At 37.5% G+C, this 21,798-nt stretch overlaps 1 protein-coding gene across 1 annotated transcript in view; it reads left to right on the top strand.

The window, feature by feature from the left end:
• Nucleotides 1–4,290: 4,290 nt before the first annotated feature.
• sp4 (sp4 transcription factor) overlaps nt 4,291–21,798 on the top strand; it is a 33,105-nt gene continuing 15,597 nt past the window's right edge. Inside the window, exons 1-2 of the mRNA XM_056741483.1 lie at nt 4,291–4,444; nt 5,788–5,890. The gene's annotated coding sequence lies outside the window, so the exon portion shown is untranslated. The remainder of the gene's footprint in view (nt 4,445–5,787; nt 5,891–21,798) is intronic.

Genomic DNA, 21,798 nt, shown 5'->3' on the forward strand with positions numbered 1-21,798 from the left:
GCTTTCCGAGCAATGAAGTTCATCCACGATCTCTCTCTTTTATCTCTTTCACAGAAAAGATTAATGTTTGCGTAATTCATCGGTGGTAGTAAATGATTCGCTGTGGGCTGTTTAAGCGCAATTTTAGATGGAAATCTATTATGATGTCTGTATGTTTTTCATTGTTGAAGAATTTCTAATTTTAAACTGAACAATGAAGGGAATAAACTTAATTTTAAATCGGCCGAAATATTCAAACAAATATACAGTGGAGTTCGAAAACTGATTAGACTTGTTTAACTGCCTCCAAATGTTTTTATTACATACTACGTCATTAGCACAAACATTTTAATTTTCAGAATTTAAAAGCCTGTGAGCCTGTAAACTACTTCATGCGCACCGGTATGGACTTCAGGTTTGTGTCCTTGATGGATGAATCTTTCTCAAATCCTCGTGTGCGTCTCAAATGATGTGAGCAAATCAGACCTTTTGTTTAAAGAACTGCATTTGGTTCTGGCATTTGAGTCAAAAATTTGTTTACATTTTATTATATCCAGAAACAGATTATTTACTTTTCTGAAAATGCTTTTATTGTTTTAAATTAATTTACATCTAAATTCAGATTTTTTTGTTATTCACTTTTCGATTCCCCTGTTAATACAGTTTGGGAAAACGTATATACAAAAGCTATTTATTTCTGTGCGTAATAACATAGATGCGCACGAGCTCAAATGGAGACCAGATCAACATGCAGTGCACGTGTACATCACGCGTTTAATTTGACTTTCAAATTTAATAAAGAGGTTGAGTTTTAATCACGCGCAGTTTTATTTGTTTGATATTAATCATGACCGCGCTCGATCATTTTAACTGAGACTTTCACAATTAACGGAGATAAAGAATCAGAAAAACGTCAAAAACATCACAAAAGCCTTTGGAATTATTACACCAAATCTCAAGTTGCTCAAGCGTAGGATAAAACAAAAATTCTTTACCAAAAATACAATCTACATTTTGTGGCGTATTATTCTTTTTAATTTCGAAGTCATAGTTATTTTTATAGCCTAGTTAAAAGAAAAAACTTTTTTTTCACATACACCGACCAAAATTCAGATGTTTTTTTAATGAACTATAAAGCAACGTCCAATTTTTGCGCTTAAATTCCAATTAGTTTCATATATTCTAATAATAAAATATCGCGTAACTCATCCGGCATCCAGGGATAAAGTTAATAAGAATTCAGGGGTCATGATACAGTGTGGCCTGACTGTGTGTGTGTGAGCAGATGTCTTTCTCCACGCGCATTCTTTCCCACACGTATATCTGCAAAAGTCCCGCGTGGAACCTGTTCTCATAATAAGCGCATTATCACGGACCAAAGAGCACTGACAAAAACTGAGTGTGTGAGAGAGAGAGGCCTTTAATTGTTTGCTTGAGATTTTTAGATCTTAATAAATGCACCCAATGTTGTTCAACTTCATGCCAATTTAATTTTATTGAGATGTTTCTGCAAATATCTCGATCCTTTTATTTATTGGTTTCACTCAGTCACTTTTGCTGTCTGTAAACCAGATTTCATTCCTCTGAACTGAAACATTAAGAAACTTTCTCACCTCAATCAGATTGTCTTTATTACACAACACAACATGTCTGTTTGTCAATCAGGGTGTGTGACAAATAGGTTAGACAGCTGAGCGTGTGCGTGCGTGTGTGTTTGTTTGTGTGCCTGCGTGCAAGTATGCGTATGACAAATTATTAACATGACAAAACCTCCCCAAAGTGGTTTTTATTTTGAAGTGTTTGTGCGTAAGTGTGTGTGCGTTGGCTTATATTTGTGAGGGCCACATGTCACCATACCACAGTAAACTAATTTTGAACCCTCTTGTATGGGCATTTTACTGGTCCTCACTAGATAAAAGGCTCATAATTCGGTCAAATACTGTTTTTACATTTAGTGTCTTGCACATGTTTGTGTGAATTTCAGGTTTAGGTGTTAAGGTAGGGTTTTGGGGATTAAATATATCATAAGCCAGACATAAATCAATGGAATTCTATGTAATGTCCCCACTATTAAAGTAACACAAACGTGTGTGCGCGCGCGCGTGGGTGTGTGTTGGAGCCTGATTGACAGTTTCCTCTCATAAGGACACGTCTTGTCCTGCTGTTTTGATGTGGAAGTTCTTTTCTGTCTGTCATCATGAGAAAGGTGTGTTTGTGTGAGATGACAGAAGTGAATCAACAACAATTTTATTCATGTGATTTTAAAGGTCAGTGTTAAACAAAAGTTTTATTTACAATTAAAGGGACAGTACACCCAAAAATGAAAATTCTGTCATCATTTACTCACCCTCAAGTTGTTCCAAATCTGTATAAATTTCCTGGTTCTGTTCAACACAAAATTAGATACTCAGATAAGAATTTGTGGTTATCCTTTGACAACCTTTTTACTGCTACTCGAGTCAATGATGTTCCAGAAATGTCAGTCTTTCTTTGTGTGTTCTTTGTGTTCAATTCACCTGTTGTCCTGTTAGCAGATGTGATACACAGGCATCCTGGATGTCACTGGGATCAAAGATCACCATCATCGTCTCATTCTTGATCAAGTGTATTCTGAGTAATGTAATGGCTGGGGTGTGGAGGCCTAGACTCCCCTGAATTCATTTATGTATCAAAACAAAATGTGATCATAATCGCTACAATAAAATGAAATGGAAGTTTGATTTCTCATATCTTGCTCTTTTATAGCTCGTTTTAATGTCAATAAGATCTCCATTAGCTCTTCACATGGAACACAAAAGAAGATATTTTGAGAAACGTCTCGTTGTGTTCACGCAATGGAAGTCAATGGGGTTCAGTGTTGTTTGGTTACCGAGGTTCTTCAAAATGTCTTTGTGTCCCCCAGAAATAAAGTCAGGTTTGAATGACACGAGAAACCGGCGTCTTTGGTAATGTTAACACAGTGTTAATGACAAGCCATCATTCTGAACAGGACAGTCTTGGGTGAATCAAAAAGAGTCAGACACAAATCTCCAGGGAATCATTAAGACAGAGTGAATTATGGGTCGGCAGCAACAATCACATCCTCCATCATAACACAATCATCTACTGTACCACAAACATCATCAGACAGAAATAAAGTGTGTCATTTTCTGAATGTTGTGCTGCATCCAAGGTTAAATGAAACTGCTGTTGATCAGACTTTCTTTGTGAACGAATCAAAAAGATATAGTTGAAGAGAGAGAGAACGTGAAAACAGTCTTCCTCTGACTCTCGTGATGTATGTGAATACCGATCAACACAAATGTGCCATTACGTAATTCACCATTAGTGTAATTTAAACAGTCCTCGCATCTGCACTCTTACACACGTATGTGTGTGTGTGTGTTGGGAGGGAAGAATCAATAAGAGTTCAGATTCACTGTGTCACTGGATAAACTTGTCAGATATATTATGCACAGTAAAAATCCAATTGTTGGTTGCTTCTGTGAATAGGTTTTGCTGTACATCTGAATGTTTAATTGAATCACTAAACTGTGGAGGGGTTATGGTTTAAAATCACAGAACACGTGCAGGTTCAGTCCGAAGTACACAAAACTTACAGCTCTTATTTTATTTATTCTATGGCTGCTTGAAAAAAAAAGTTTATACCAAAAATTTAAAATGAACCATGTTTTGTTGATTGCTATTCCTACCACAGTTTCAATGCAAATATCATGGTTAAACTATGGTTGCTATAGTAAGACTAGAAAATGTGTGTTTACTATCCCACATGAGAGATAACCGTGGTTGTACTACAAAAAACGGTTAGGTCAAATAATCACAAATGTACCATAGTTTTAATATATGCTGTACCGTAATGAACAAAGTTTAAGCATGACATTTGTAGTAGCTAAAACTGTGGACAGACAAATGGTAATCAATGTGCCATTTTTTTATTTTTAATACAATCATGTTTAGTTCTCTCTATCAGTTTTACTATAATTACCATAGTTAAAACATGGTTACTCTAGCAGTAAAACCATAGCTAATTTTCGCTAAGGGACTGAACTAAATGATATAAAAGTTGGACATTCAAACTGTATTTTTTTATGCTTTATTTGTTTGTATTTGTGGGAGGACAGATTGATTGATTTATTAATAAGCGGACTGAAACATTTGATACATATACACATCAATGACAAACAAAAGTCAACTTTCTAAGTCATTTAAAGTGATATGTTATCATATTCGATTAATACAGACAGCGCGCGAGCGCCATGATGAAAACGTCGCCGGAAGTTCTCCAGCGGCAGATGAACGCACGCGCTCGGACTCTCTAATTATCTGCGTGTGTGTTAACACGCTGTAACGGTTTTAAAAAGCTTTAATAAATACATTTAAAAAACCCATGTTTGTGTTTTGACTAGAGGGGATTTCAGCTTTCAACGCTCCTGTTATTCACACTCGTTTCTCGACGGTTTCTCAGGTGAGACTGCTTGAAAAAGCCCTCAAACACATAACAGCACGTGAAGCCAAAACTCATTCTGTCTAGCTGGAAACATACTACGTTTTATACTTTCGTTTACTATGCGCATGTGTAGGCAACTCGACACGAAAAGACGTCATTAAATGCCAAATGTGGAACTCTCTTCTCACCTATCTAAACAGTTCACAGTCACACACATTAGGTTACTTGAAAGCTTGTAAACATTCGGGATGCGCGCGCATATTGGTTGCAGAAAACCCGGAAGAGATCGCCTTTATAACGACTAGAGAATTACACGGATACGGTATAGAAAATAGTTAGATTTAGAAAGATTATAGAAAACCTTACCTGAAATACAATAAACACAGGTCCGGATGATGACCGTTTTATGACTTGTTTAGCTTAAAATGGCATGCTCAACGACGGTATTCCACAGGAAATAATACCATCATTTTTGCCATTCCTATTCTGACATTCACCAACACAAAATTACATTTTTTTTTGAAGGATTTGTCTCCTCGGTTTTACTCATTGGTGCTTTCTTTGCACAGTTTTTCTGCAACCAGTATGTGCGCGCAGCTGGCAGTGACATAACCGTAACGTCGACTGCGAATTGCTCTAAAAGATAAATAAAACCAAATGTTTACGTCTGTGCACTACTGTCACATCTCTCATTTTGGATGCTTACACACACCAACTATCAAAAGCTTGACAAAATACTTCGGCCTATTTTATGTAGGCCTACCTTGTTAGTGTGTTTGCAGTTACACTCAATGAGAAAATGTGATGAGAAATGTTTGAGTTCATATCGAGATCTTCACTAATGTTGACTTTTGATTGCAGACTTGACAAATCTGAGCTCAGTTTGACACATTGTTGACATCTCTTCTCAAACTCTAATGACAGACACATCTGTGACGGTTCAGACTCTTTTCTCAAGAGATCTTTCTGAGACGCAGATGAGAAAGTTTGATTAATCTCATTTATGTCTGGGAGAAATAATTGAGATTTAAAAGAGATCTCATCTGTGTTTTAACTTTGTATATGTGAAAGTGCCTAAAAAACCTTGACTTCATTAGCAGAAAACAGGTCTCACGCAGAGTTATTTACATCTCAATTCACTTTCAGGTTCCTGACGGATGTCTTTGGTTTTCTCACACTTTTAATTAAAGCTCACGAGACGACGAGTTGCATTAAATCTTATTGATTTGATACTTGGTGATCGTTCTGCTTCATTTATTCTTGTTCGGATGGATGGACAGATCAATGCAGAGACGTATTAATAAGCTAATTGAAACAGTTTTTCCTGTCAATTTCATCACCTCACCTGATTCCACTGACAGTGTTTTACAGTAACATCAATGATGGGCGGTCGGTCACCCATGAGGGTCCTGCTGTCACGTTCCTACACATCCAGCCCACCGCAACCAATAAACTCCAGACGAGGTAAGCAAGAAGAGGTCGGCGAGAAATACTTAAACACGTCGAAATTAGTCTCAGCCTTTCGTGCTCCTTTATTCGTCCTCGGGGACGTGCGGCCTGGTTAGGACAGTGTGGACAGTAGTGGACGATTGTCCCTGTGGGATATGTCTACCCATTAACACGGCCTCTCCTCTCCGCCTTTGCCCTAGTGACCTCTGGGTAATAAAACTATATTATCCGTCAGCAGAAGGGAGGAGGGGGGCAATTAAACCCTTTTGGTCCCAACGGTGTGTTTAGAGATGAACCTCCAGAGTCTTTCATTAAAGACCTAAACCGAGGAGACGCTGTGCTGATGTGTGGTCAGACACATCTGTCCGTCGGCGGGTGTTTATCCCGCACGGCCGTGCTTATCAAAAGGGGTTAAATGACATAAGTGGGTTAATCTCTGAAAGCTCCGTGCTTTTCACATATGTTCTTTGTCGGTGGGGAGCGCGAGGGCTCACAAAAGCGAAAGGAAGCGCTGGTGAATCGAAGCTATTCTCACACTAAAGACGAGAATGTGCCATCTGAAACCCTGATATTAGCCGCTTTTGTGGTTTAATCCTCTCTAACTGTGAGAGAAACGCACCGGCTTCTCAGGTGAACGTTCTGGCACAGGTGACCCTATTGTGTGACTCTCTCATTTCTCTCTTTTTGAGGGCTGAAAGTTTTGTTTTTCTTCTCTTTAAACTCCAGTGTTTTCTTTGTGATCCTACATGAGGATGTGTGAGTGTTTGAGTGAATGTGTGAGCATATCTTCACCAGTGTTGGGTGGAATAAGTTACTTAGTAGTTAGTTACTGTAATTTCATTCCTTTGGAAAAGTAAAGTAAGGGATTACTCTAATCTTTTCTGTCATTTAATTACAGTTACTTCTGATGTAATTAAAATAAATATTGTGTGTAATAGATGCGTGTCCAATAGTGGAATTGACATCAAAATTGAAAGTCGAACGTTAAAATCAGAGCTTTAATGTATAATTCTCACATTTGTATACTTTTTTGAGTAAATAATACTAGTTTTATATTATTTCTTTGAATGACTAAATGAATGAATTAAAAGAGCTGTTTCATGTCTATCCTCGAATCACTTTACTGGTCAAGGTTGATGTAGAATATAGAAAGTAATAAGTAATTAAATACTTTTGCGGAGAATCATTTATACAGTCATCTAATTACACTATTCATTATGTAATTAGTAACTAGTAATGAATTACTTTTCAGAGTTACTTGCCCAACACTGATCTATTTCTTTCATGTTTTTTAAAAGTAATGATTTGTAAAACGCTGTCGCTCTTTCTTGCTTCGGGACACAAGTGAAACATTCCAACTGTTTATTACTCATTATTTGCATGTTGGAGAAGCAGATGTTCAGAAGGAACAGGGTTGCCTGGTTTTATTTTTGACATTTGTGGCGACTTGCTGGTTTGAATTCTCTCCGGAGTGTTTTCTATATAGCACACATACCTGAGAGAAAAGGAAAAATGAAAGATTGGGTGAATAATCTGTTTGTGTCTCACAAGTACCAGGGAAAAAGTTTCTTATCATTTATTTATCTTATCTTCTGAACCTGTTTTGAGCTTGTGCTTAAATACTTGACATTACTTTTGTAGACGAATATATATGGAAATAAATTAAAATAATGGAAGAGCTGTACTTTGAGGACACTTTGTGCATTTTGAGACCATTTCAAAGACCATTTTTTTCAGTTTTTGTGAATTTTCTATTTATAGGTGCGTGTTTGTGTAAAATGATTATTTTGGGTTCGTTCTGTGAACTACCTGCAATATTTCTCCCAAATTTCAAATAAAGTGTTGTTTCTATTTGCGTATTTGCTGAAAATGTAAACTGGACAAACAGGTGAAAAAAATAACGAAAATGTGCTTAGTTTTTTCAGACCTCAAAATACTGCAAAGTTCATATTCACTTTTGAGCAACACAAAAGTCATACTTCTACATATATTGTTTAGAAAAAAACTTTTTTTAAGTGATAACCTGGATTTTATAACAATGTTTTGTCATGCTGTCTGTCTTTTCACATTACTGTTGGATGACTTTTTCACTCCTGGTTTGATTTTGCTATAATTCAACAAACACTGGACTGGACACAATACATCTAGAAATGATGATTAAATTATAATTTTGAATGATTTTTTTCAGCGGCTGTAGAAATTTAATGTTTAATTGGGTCCAGTCGTATTGTTTTACAATTCTAATGACTTTACTTGTGGAAAATGTTCTGTTATGCTTTCTCAAAACTTAGATTTATTTCTGTCATCACACTTTATTGTCTGTTTGGCTTCCGTAAGCATCACTCGGTGACATTTACACGTGTAAATGATTCTATTATTGTGTTTATTTTGCAGAGAGAGAGAGAGAGCAGATGATGAAATAGAGATGAGAGGTAAAGTGATATCAATAGATCGTCTGTATTGTTGGCATGGATTGAAGAGGATTAGACGGTGTTGAAATGTAAATCGTGTCCGAGTTGCTGTAGCAGTGATTGTGTATGTGTGAGAGAGAGAGATCAGACTCGATAAAGACTCTTTACCGCTCGCCCATGCGTCTCATAAATAAAGAAGTGGACGGCAGTGCTTTTGTTAACATTTACTCTCTCTGTGCAACATTGGCGCCCTTGACTTCCACTTCAGAAAATTGATGTGCCATCAGCGTGCGGCCAGAAAGAGCTGACAGGTAATAGTTAACATGATAACTGCTCCGATTTCATCAACTGCCTGCTCCGTCTCTGTCTCTCCACCTTAAAGTGGGTGTTCTGTTTAAGGGGAAACCCTCAGAAAGATTATTCGCCAGCCAGGACCGCGAATGAAAACTGCTCTCGCTTCTCTGATGAAGGAGAAAAAGAGAGATATTAAGACATCACCCATCAGCGAAAGAAAGATGAAATGATGTCGTCCAATCTGGCGAAGCTTTCCCGGGGGAATTGCGTTCACTGGGCTCCGCATATAGTTTTTTGGGTAAAAGATTGAAATAAATCACTTCAAGCCACTGCATTTAATAATGATTTATGGCACTGTTAGAAAACTAACAGTTTTACATTTTCAGGAAAAAAATCTGTAATACCGATTGGTGGTCGTGGGAGTGCCCGTCCCCAAGTGAGTGACAGGTGCTCCATCGCCATGGCAGCAGAATCTGGTGGTGCTGAGCGGCGCGGTTGTCATGGCACCTGGAGGAACACTCAACTTTTCAAGCAGGAATGCTAAAATTGAAAGGTGTCTAAACTGTTATTATGTGCTATTTTCTGGTCCAACGTGTGCATCAAAGCGTGAAGAGAGAAAAAAAAACACTGGGAGAAAAAAGGCAGATAGGATGCAACAGCTCGTCCTTAAACCTTTAATGCATGCAGGCCAATTTTATCCATATTCAAACTGTTTATAATGAGATTAAATCATTATCTAAATGATGCATTATCTGCAAAAACTAAACCGTATGTTCACACTGTCATGAAGTAAAGACTATTCCACTCTGTCCCCAGGAGGCCTTTTATTTTGTATTTTTAGAAAGTTTGGAGCGTCAGGGTTTTTGGACAACGTTTTATATTTTTGCGTCTGGATACCACCGGATTGATAAGTTTCATGCTTGTGTATTGAAGGTTGTTGAGTTGATGTTGAGCCTTAGTAGACTGAGTGATGTACGACTGAAAGGCTCTTTTGAATTCCTCAGTCGGAGAAACGCTAGTTGTGACAGATTCCACACAGCGATTATTGCATTAGAAACACTCTGATAGAGTCACATAAAACATGTCATTTAAAAAACATGCAGGAAAATGTCAAGAGGGTAAAGAGATGATGTGAAAGATGTGCGTGTGTGCGTTTCAGGAAAACAGCTGTGGGAACCTTGTAACGTGTTAAGTATTTCAGCGCTTTCAGATGGTGAAATTGGGCGTATAATCTCTCTGGCACACTTTTTTTATGTAGCTGCGTGCGGATTGAGCCCATTACAAAACATCTGCTCCGTCTTCATTAACACTCGCTCTCTTCCAACCGGATGAGCAGATAAACCCTGCCACAGGTTTATACAGGACACTGACAAATTGGCACTTTTAGAATTTTGTTGTTTCCCCTCATGTTCAGTTGTGTGAGGTTTATTAGACTAAAACAATGGTGAAGTAGGTTTATATAAGTCACTTCACAAAGATTTCAGATCTTTTCCATGCTTTATCAGAATTTCCCGAAATGCTTTTGTTTTATGGAAATAGGAAAAACGTGAAGTTGAGAGAAGAGCACCAGAGAGCAGAAGTAACTCCTGATCACGGTCATTTTCCTTTTTCTTTGAGTGACGTCAAAACTACAAACCCTGGGAAATGTCACAGCAATTCAGTCCAAAGGTATTCTGGGTAATTTCAGCGACCGTTCCATGTCCATATCCATACATACATCCATTTGCACGGATCCAGAGGCCCTCTCGTACCCGTCGTACGGGCTGTTGACTTTTTCACTTTGACATTTCAGGTCCAGAGTATGTCTGGAGTGGGCTGTTGTTTTTCCACTCTGTCATTTGGTCGGCACTGGAGTCGACTCTGTGTGAGTCTGAAAGCAGACAAATTGCACAAAAATTGCGTTAGATTGCCAACATGTTGAAAAGGTAAATTGCTTGCAAATCTATTAAGAGCGCTGACCAGGCACCCGGTGCGGTGGAAGTTCTCTGAACGCTCTAATTGTCCACCGGCTCTCCGCTGTGTGCTGATAATGAGAGCGAGAGAACACTTACTGGACCTGTAATGCTTTTGTCCGCTATCTTTAGTCTGGATGGTATTTCTGTATTGAATGGATATACTGTATGTTGAATGTTATTTTTAATGTAACTATTTATCTAGTCAAATGGCAAGATCTCATTCCAATATGTCTAGAACATTGACACTCAAATGAAAAAATACTGTAGTATATACTTTAGTATTTACTCTGGTAAACTGTAGTAGTAATAACTACAGTTTTTAATGTATACTCGGTATTCTGTATTAGCGTGATATTAAAAATCACTTTAGTATCTAGGAATTTGACTACTATTTACCAGTGTTGTGTGTAACTAGTTACGGAGTAATTAGTTACTGTAATTTAATTACTTTCCACTTGAAAAAGTAAAGTAAGAGATTACTCTTTTTTTTCTGTTATTTAATTAGTTACAATGTAAAATAATTTTACAGAGTCTTGCTGTTATTTTTTTTACAGATTTTCCACGTGAAATGCAAAATCTGTGTATTTTTTATATACGGTCAAAAAACGTAAAATTACAGAAATAGATCGCAAATTTACAATAAATTGTACAGTTTATTTTACAGTTTATTTTGCAGTTTATTTTACAGTTTATTTCTGGCGCCCCAGTTGTATCCCAGATGTCTTTTTATCAAGATTTTATTTTTGAAATACAGTCAAAAACTATAAAATTACAGAACTAGACAACAAATTTACAAGAGAAATAGGGAAAACTATTCAATATATATCTATATATGTCTTATAATTTTACTGAATGTTTTTGTTTTATATTAGTTATAAAAATTTAGTTTTATTTTAAAGTTTACTTCTGATGTCAATAAACTAAATACTCTGTGTAATATATATGTGTGTGCAATAGTGGAATTGACAGCAAAATTCAAAGTCACAGTATAATTCTCACATTTGTAATACTTTGGTCAGTTAATGAGGGTACTTTATGTAGTTTATATTGTTTATTTGAATGAGTTAAAAGAGCTGTTTCATGTCTATCCTTGAACTAATTAACTAATCAAGGTTGATGTAGGATAAAGAAACGCATTAGTAATAAGTCATTGAGAGAGTCATTTGTGCGGTAATTTAATAACACTATATGTAAAGAGTAACTAGCAATTAATTACTTTCTCAGAGTAAGTTGCCCGACACTGCTGTTTACTATAGTAAACACTGAATTATACAACAGTATTTTATGTTGATTGACAGAAATTCACTTTAAAAGCATAATTATCTGTTTATTTTATTACTTTAGTCATAGTTTTGGTAAAAAAAAATGATATTTGATCCTACTTTAACAGTCACGTGATATTAATGTTGACATTGATTTCATATTTGACTATTAAAAAGTAACTTCCGAGAGGAGGTGCAAACATTTGCTTGATTTTCATTTGCATCTCAGATTTTTCTCCTGAAAAAGATTCAGAAATGTCACAATAGTGCGTGTCATTGGAGTTTGAGAAGTGATGTCAACAATGTGTCAAACTGAGCTCAGATTTGTCAAGTCAAGTCAATATTATTCAAGATCTCAGTATGAACATTTCTCATCAAATTTACTCGAATCCAGATTATTTCCCCTCAACAATTTACATTCATTTCACACCTCCAGACTCTTCATGTGTTTCAACAATTACGCTTTCATTTTGATTCTCTTTATTTCTCATAGGAATCAGAACATTCTCCTCTGGTGAGTGAGAGTAAATGATGGCAGGTTTTTAATTTTTGGGTGAACTGTTCCTTTAACAAAGGACAGCACGAGGTTTGTCAGCATCACTAGAGTGTGTGTGTTGAGCTAAATTGATGGTTTAAGGCCACAGCGAGTAATCTAAACTCAGAACGGGTCATTTTTATCTGTCTGTCATCGTGTGATTTCATCACAGTTAACCACAGACACACAACTGTGTGCATCTGTGATGTTCTCACCGTTTAATCTCGTTTATCTTTGCCACGCTAAAGGTTTGTTGCTGGAATCTGAGTTCGTCCTGTATCATCAGTGAGACGCGCGTCTCTCTGTCCCGCGGGTCCCGGCGCGATCGACCCCAGACTGATGAGATTACCTGCACGGGCCAAAAGGTCACGACACAAATCCTGTGATGTGTAGTGAGTTTAGTGTCATTTCTTAACACGCCAAACACGTGTCACTATGGTTATGGATGAAACTGTTTCGTGTTGTCAGACAGAAGTCAGAAAGTCTGATCCACGTGCCATGATGATTGTATATGACAGACAGACTGGTTTTGGTCAGTAGTTTGGTTTCGGAGAGGATAAAAGACCCCTGGGGGAGCGACCGAGGGGCCGCTGAATGACTGAATCGAATGAAAGACATTGGCTAAATTTCCTGATGTTCAGAGTTTACTGGCAGATCTCTGGCACTCTCACTGGGAGGGCGTGTCGGCAGGTGGCTGTCATGTCTCTAATTGGCCTCTGTGGTGTGAAATTGTGTTCATTATGTGCTAGAGGACGCCACAAGAACCCCTGCGAGCACACAGAGACGGAGAGAGCGAGCATTCATGAGAAAGTGTGTTTGTGAAAGTGATTCAAAGGAAGGCGAAGTCTAAAGAAAAAAAAAAACCAGATATGACCCATTAAGCCAAACTTTTCTCTAAAACTATTAAAGAAGACATATAATGTTTAGTGATCGAGCCAAAACGGCCCTGTGGCGAGGAACCAAAACTCCAATGATTAATAAATGGAGGAAAAAGCCTCAGGAGAAACCAGTCTCAGCCGGGAGGACCAGAGCTCCTCTGACGCATCACGGCTGCACTCAGTGACTTTGATTTAATGTTTATTTGTTGTGATTTAGGAAATACTTTGGTTGAAACGGTTTAGGTCTAACTTTGTCTTCTTTTTTTTACCAATATCAGACAACAGAGGAATGAAGCAGGACAAATAGGAATGGCATTATGAGTGCAGCTATAGCTTCAAACCGCTGTAATGTAAGTTAAGCATTAAATACTTATTATTTTAAATTTACCATTAATGTGGCAAGTAGTCTGTCTTCGCTCTTGGGTTGTGATAGGAATTGCTGGAGCTGGGCCGGGACAAAAGTCATAATGATAGGAAACTCTCTTTGCCTCCCTACATTTGTCAATTGAATGTGATATTTTTGGAATTGGCCAAAAAGAGAAAACGCAAATTAAACTAAATTGACTCGATTGGATTTTTTAATTAATATTCTGATGATATGTTATCGTGATTTTTTTTGCCCACAATAATCGGGGAATGCAAATGTAATATTGTGGAGCCCTGTGTGATACATTACGAGTACAAGAAGATCTTTAGCTATAAGATTATTTGGGGGGGGTATTTTAAATCAATTTGGAATTTTTTACCTAATAAAAAGGAAATGCAGTTGGTTCATGCAGGTTATTAACTTCGTGAAAAAGTTCAAGACAAACTTTATTTTCTTTTGAACAATATGTGGAATTTTTTTATTTTCAACCCTTCTTTTATACGTTTAACAGGGACTGTGACTGTTTTCCTCAAGAGTATCAGCAAGTATGAGTCGTAAATACTTCATCTATTGTTTGATCAGCTGAAATCTAGCAAACCTCTTTGTTTTGCTTGAGAATAAAAAAATTCTCACATTATCATTTTTATATTTTATTTTGCATAGTTTGTTTTTGTTATGCGAGGCAGTGTGTCAAAGCACTTTGGTAATCACTTTATGAAGTTTGCTAAGCTTTGTTATCGTAAAGCACGCCAATAAAGCTTACGGCACATCGAGTGAGAAGTCTGTGGAGAAGGGAAGGCGTGACCATTAAATGTTCCACCTCACTGCAGTTTCCATGGTGTGAGGGTCATGCGGCTGGGGCACTCGCGGCCGGTCACTGAAAAACCCCTGAATGAAGTGAGTTTTGCTCTCTGGGCTTTAAGATCCTTCAGTTTTCTGTTTTCTCTTAGTTGGAGTTAAGAAGACACAGTTTTGTATTTTATTCTGTAAGGGTCTGCGGTGATATCAGAGGGGCTGGAGAGGCTTCTGACGCCCCGGGCGATGCTGGAGAGGAAACGATTCTGTGGATTAAAGTACAAAAGGAGAAAGAGTTCAGGGTAGAGACACAAAGACGTGTGGCAGGACTGTGAAGGATTAGGAAGTTGTTTTGATGCCATCGGTGAAGAGAGCGAGAACACAGATAGATGGATGGATAGATGGATAGATGGATAGATGGATAGATGGATAGATGGATAGATGGATAGATGATGATGGATGGATGGATGAAGGAAAGGCAAAGCTCTCTGACTAATGGCCGACGCTCTGGTCTCAAACAGTGCGGACTGAATGAATCTCACCGCTCGTAATGGGCACAAATTGTCCTTGTGCTGTGTGACTAAATGCTGGACTTTAGAGGCCTATTGAGGGCTTTTGTTCAGGGGCAGTAATGAGTCAAAAGCCCTCAGGGGGTCAATAAAAAGAAGGAGGAGGCCGTTGTAAAAGAGAATTTATCAATCACTCCTCTCTTCTTCTTCTTCTTCTTCTGCGCTCTCTCAGAGTCGAGCCTTGAGTTCATTCATTACCTGCGCGGGGGGTGAGAGGGCTGATTTTCACGGCCTCCTCAAAACCGCTGAACTCCATGATCACAAACTCAGCAGTTTGTGTTTTTAGTTTGAGGCTTGACCTGGTGCCTGCGAGCGAGCGATGATGTCTAAACGTGTTGTGTTGAGCACTCTTTGACCCCGTTCACCCTCCTGTAACCCCTCGGTCGTGACTTTGTTCACATCTTTACAATAAACTGTTATGCCCATAAACGTATAACATAAAATTAATTTAAATATTGCAATAAGGAGCACGTTCATGTGCTCTTTCACAGCTCAGGTGATTCTTAAGTTAGTCTCGGATGTTTCTCCTAAAAGGGAAATAAAACAAACAAATGAGAGCGTAATTGTGTAAAGAGTATGGATGTGTTTGTAGAGTCAATTTGATGAGAAGCGTTCAAGTTCATATTTAGATCTTCACTAATATTGACTTTTGATTGCAGACTTGACAAATCTGAGCTCAGTTTGACACATTGTTGACATCTCTTTTCAAACTCCAAGGACAGACACATTTATGAGATTTCTCCTTTTTCTCAGGAGACATTTCCATTTGTTCTCTATCAAATGTCATTGACGTCTAGGCGTAAAGATTGAGATATTAAAGATGTCTCATCTGTGATCATTGCAAAAACCTAAATGATCTTTTTTATTTTTGCTATGTCGTCGTAACGAGTTATTTTGGTAGAAACTGCACTTACCGTCGGTCACTTTGCTCCGGGTGAATGAGGGGTTTAATGTGAGCTGTGCCACTGGAGAAAAGAGCATGAAGTCTGTTGTCTCCGTCAGAGCACTTGTTAGGGACAGCTGTTAGGACCCAGCCTGACTCTTCATATGGATATGTATGTTAATGAATGAGAGAATGAATCTGCTTCACTGGCGCTCGACAAAAGAGACGCCCTGCAGAAACCCGGTCGTGGTTCTGACGGGTTCCTGAATGTGTGTGTGGGGGGGTCGCTTGAAATCGTATTATCCTCTTGTTAGCAGATTTGAGTTGATAGATAGGGCAGTTATTGAGTAACTGTTGACACTTTCACTCGTCGTGTGCTCCGTGTTTGTGAAGAGAACTGTAACTGTGTTTTGTGTTTATTTTCTCTCAGGAGGTTTACATGTTCACTGTAACAAGTGACATCAGCAGATGGTGTTTCTTGTCGTCTGGTGTTTGTTTTAGTGTCGCTGTTTCATTTCCCAGGAGAAGATATTGCTCACATGTTGCTCTTTTACTCGTTTTAAGTATTAAAATAAGCGTCTCGGGTGTTCCCAAGAAAAAAATAGAAACAATTGTTGATATACACAAAAATGTTCTTTGTCGGTTTTATAAACAACATTGAACATCCACAGAAACTTTCTTTTGAACAAGATTAGAGGTGGAAAAAGGTTTTAGATTATAAAAAGGTGCAATCGAAATGTTTCCTTTAGGTTCCTAGGCCGAACCAAAAATATTTATTATATACATTACTGTGCAAAAGTTTTAGGCATGTTAATATTTTCACCAGAAACAATAATGTTAAGCCAGTTATTTATATATTCCGATACAGTGTGTCAGTCAATAACAGTTTACATTTTCTAACTTTTCTTATTCCATTATTTGAAATAAATAAGATTTCTGTATGAATAAAGAGTCTTAAAACAACCTGATCTCATCATCATCATCATCAAGTCTGTCTATTCTTACTTGACGAAAGAGAAAACAGTGGGGCAAACTAACGTCAAAATTCTTTGAAATGGGGATGCTTTCAAAAATATTGAGTTATGAATGGATTTTATTTAATAATGAACTTATATTAATTAAATCAAATGAATATTTGGTGTGACTACAGTTTGCTTTTGTCCTTGACTTGCTCAGTTTTCCAGGTACTTTTGCAGGTGTTTCTTCTAGCATCTTGGAAATAGTGCCACAGATATTTAATACTGACACAGTCCAAAATATATAAATAATTGGCTTAAAACCATTTTTGGGGATCCTGCACAGTAATATATATGAAAAATATTTTTTTAAATCCTTATTGAGATCTCTGACTATTAAAGACATTGTTAAGATTTCTTCTTAAACTCCAAAGGAGTCAAATGTGAAATTACAATCATCTGTTTCTCAGGAGTACAAAATACAAAGCAAACAACTTTATTATTATTATTTTCTGTAGAACCTTTTATGTGACAAAACTTGTGTGGATGTTAAATTTATTTTAAAGAACAACACATCGAAATGAAAGTTTTGCAAAACTCTTTAGATTTTGAACTATTAAGAATTAGACTAAATGATGCAAATTGCCTTTAACGTATCAAAAAAGATGCTGTTTTTATTCCAAATCAGACTTAAGGTTTTAACCGACGAAGCCCTTTTTCAATTTGATTCGAGCTAATAGATGCTCGGTGCATTTGTTAAATTGACCGGAAAAACACCACAGCGATGTTATGCTAATTGGAACTTGGCTAATTGTTAATAGATTGCAGAAAGCACACGTAAAGATTCATTTTTTCTCTCAGCGGTTCTCCGATGAAAAATGAATTTTAGATGGCTTCTGGTCGAAATCTCCTGTTAATATTTATTTAACACATGGTCCCTGCAGACTTTAAAAATACACACGCACGCAAGAAAAAAACATGTGTGGATAAAACAGCAGCGGATAATGAGATCGTGTGATGATGTGTGTGTGGTTTCTGGAGAAATTAGCTTCATGCTTTACGCATCTCAGTCGTGGATGCTCATGCCAGCATGGGGCACAGGGCACCATTGCCTTTCTTCTGTTACCAGCGATCCACCACAATAGTGTAAATTTGTGTGGCTGTTTCCCCCCCCACCCATCCTGAGACAGCGACCCCCCCATGAGGCCAGCTGTGAGGGGTTAATGACAGCTGAACCGCCCCACTGGGGGCCTGCGGCCTTTGTGTGTCTGAATCCACAGTTCACTCCCAGGAAAGAAGCCAAGCAGGAGAATTCAGGGAGAAATGAAAGACACCGACAGGGTTTCAGTTTAAAGCTCGATCACTTCGTTTACTGAACTGATTTTTGAACAAAAATTGTATTCAGAAAAACATGTGATCCCTACTGAACTTTCACTCTTTGAAAGGTTCTTGTTGTGTATTTATACGGTGTGTTTGTCATTCATGAATAAAATATTTCACTGCCAAGAATGTGCAATAAACCTTACAAAAAAGAATAGTATTAAAGTGCGCTAGAAGCATACTTCTTTTTAAAGGGAATAGAAAGAAATTCTCCAAAAGACAGTTGTGAACTTAAATGAACCTTTTGATAACTAAAAAAAGTGTTCCCAGTAGTATTAAAATATGATATTTACAAGTATATCAGTACTAGTTCTTATTACAATGATATGTATACCTAAATATATACTTGAACTATGAATAATAAAATGAACTTGGAAAAATACTTGATATAGATTTTAAAAGAGAGGCTATTAAGATTTCTTGATACCAAATAAACTTCAATTGAATTCATACAAGACAATCTGCAATGGAAAAGTTTAGGAACCCATGTTTTTAGACCCCTGCAATTAATCGAAAATGAATCGTTATCGTCAATTTTTGCCATCAACAATTACAAAACAAAATAATTGAAATTAAAACCATTATTTTGCCTCATTTCACATTTATTTTCAAACCAACCTTTACAGTGGTTCAGCGGCTCTATTTCTTTAAGTGTATTTTGCAGTAGAATTCACAGTTATTTATTTGTCTATGTTGTTTTAAAGTTAATGAGTAATCGTGGTAAATCATCTGGATCTCAATATTGACCAAAATAATTGTGATTTTGACTTTTTTCAAGCCGAACCCTTGGTATGAAGAAACATCATTTTAAACAAGTTTTCCAAAAGCACCTCAAATCATGTGTTTGTGGTCAACTACTTTTGAATGGAAATAAAAAGACTTGATGCACCTTATTATAAAAAAACATTTCCTTTCATACGCTGGTATTTTTTCTGTGACATTGCATTACAGACTGAAGTTTCCCCCATTAAATGATTGTTTAAAAATAAAAAATCTGTTCAGTAAACTTTTTAATTACCTACCACAATGTTGGTGGAGATCAAGTTGTATCATGATACACAGCAAACCTTATTATTCTCTCTCTCTCTGTCTCTCGCTCACTCTCTCTCTCTATGCAGTAATTTTCCTGTGCTGTCCTCTGTGTTGTGAAGTTATGGTTTGAACGGTTGGAAGGTAATTGATGGCTGAATGAATAGTGAAGTCGCCGCTGACCTGCATGTATAGATGTGGATTTATCGCTTCGGATTCCTCCAACAATTTCATCAAAAGCCCATTGGCCTGTAGCGTTTGTGCGGTGATAAATCAGCCTGTGGCGCGGAGCCGAAGAGAGACTGATGAGAGACTGAGGGCAGAGGTCACTGTCCATCTCTCACCACACCAACACATTTATGAATACATTCATGTCATCTTTAATCAAAACATGGTAGAGTCTGCATCGGGTCAGGACTGATAATTCTTTTGGGGTTTATTTTGCGATTTTTTTCTCACTTCTTATATTAATATTAAATGTGAAATTTTAAACTAAAATGATTTTATTATATGGCGTGCACTTTAGGGACAACACAATTCATTGTTGTCTCAGGTTTTTTTTCCTTCCCTTTAAAATAGTTTAACACATAGATGTTGACATGACGTAAGACCTTTTTTTCTCAACTATTTATACCGTATATATCGTCATAGGAATGCCTAATGAACATCGTTTGTCATCATACTACCAAAGGTTTTTGTTTTCTAAGGATGAAATCCCTGATTTGTGATGTTCAGTGAGATGCGGCTGCCGAGTGAACTCTGATGGGTCTCTTCAGAAACACTCTGATGGAAACAGACCGAACTGAACCGCATCAATAGATGGAGAGAGAATTGTGATGTGAGGGTAACCGGTCCGTGTGTTTGATGAGAGAGCAAGCGCTGATTTACTGTCTGTGTGTGTGTGTTTGAAGTGGAGAGCTGTAATTGGCCTCCGGGTTTCTCTCTGTGATCAGAGTCGGCTCAAGAGATGGTAAACACACGCCTGAGGTAATCACACATCAAATATTGACACAGACTGACAGAAACACACTCGCGCCACATACATACGAGAGAGAAATCACAAAACACATCTCTTTAATAGCTCAACTGTATCTCAAAGACTGCATTCTCATGTTTCTCCTGAGACCTCAGAAATCTTTTAGGACTTTTGCCACAAAAAATCATTTCGACCTGAAGCTCAGTTTGTCAAACAGTACATTCACACATTTAAAAATTCATTTTAAGGCTGTTTATTGAACAGCTCATTTGATTGAGTTCTTATGTTTTATGTAACTCTCAACTTAGGCCACGTTTACACGATGAAAAACGGAAAAGTTTTTCTTTTGCGCTTTTGAAAAGTTTCACGTACACACGACAACTTTATCAAAACATTCCGCGTTTACACAGATCCGCAAAAATGACTAAAACACTTTTGATTGCAGACTTGACAAATCTGAGCTCAGTTTGACACATTGTTGGCATCTCTTCTCAAACTCTGATGACAGACACATCTGTGACATTTTTTACTCTTTTTCTCAGGAGAAATATCTGAGACGCAGATGAGACTTCAGCAAACGTTTCCATTATCTCTCCATTTATTCTCATTGATATCTAGGAGAAATAATCGGGATATAAAGAGATCAGTGATTTCTGAGAATTCCGACTGTTTTTTTATGAGAAGTATCTGAGAAGCAGATGAGTTTCCTTTTGAATCCATTTAATCTCATTGATGTTCTATCATTTTTCTTTCTTATGAGGCTTTTAAGTGCACTTTTGATTTCAAAATGTCTGAAGTATGTAGAGTAAAATGTCAATTTGTTTGTTGTGTAACCGCTTACGGCCCTGTAGTCAAAAGGAAAGCTATATTGACACAGGTTGGCCCGTAAAGCCGGACTCCGTATGACTCGTACAGAGGAATGTGTCCCGTCTGATCGGCGGACGGGTGCGTTTGAAGTGTGTTTTAGTGGTTGTGTCAGAGATGAAACGGTCACGGCTGCAGGGAGAAAGGCCACCGTACACTCCTCAGTCAGACAGCGCTGGCGTCAGGACGGCCGTGCTCAACCCCGTCGGGCAAGACCATTCCTGCACAGCACTTAACACAGAGAGGAGGGGTTTTCCTCTTCCCTCTCCGTCTCGCACGCTGCCTTTATCACCAAGGAGATCTTTATTATACACACTGCACCTACCACTTACAGCTCCTGTAAAAACTCTTTCCTCTCTCTCTCTCTCTCTCTCTCTCTCTCTGACACAGTTTAAACTTATTTGTCTTGCTGAATTAGAACAAAACAATCTCTACACAAGCATGAAATTGTCTTGTACAAACTATGTGGTACTGCAGTGTTAAAAAGATTGGTAACGCTTTCCTTGAAGCATGTATGTATGATGCATTATAAAAGTAGTTTTAAAGCATTGTCTTATAAATAATTGTTATTACAGTTAATGCATTATAACACTTAGCAATTCATTGTTACACTACACATTTTAAATTGGTTATAATTCTACATATAATGCATTACAACACACATTATGAAGAATTATAATGCATTTTACACTACTTAATAACTAATTCATAATGCATTGTACATACATGCTTCAAGGAAAGTGTTACCAAGAGATTTACTAGAAATGTA

Source organism: Triplophysa dalaica, chromosome 25 (genome assembly GCF_015846415.1).
Source record: "Triplophysa dalaica isolate WHDGS20190420 chromosome 25, ASM1584641v1, whole genome shotgun sequence".
NCBI classification, from domain to species: domain Eukaryota; kingdom Metazoa; phylum Chordata; class Actinopteri; order Cypriniformes; family Nemacheilidae; genus Triplophysa; species Triplophysa dalaica.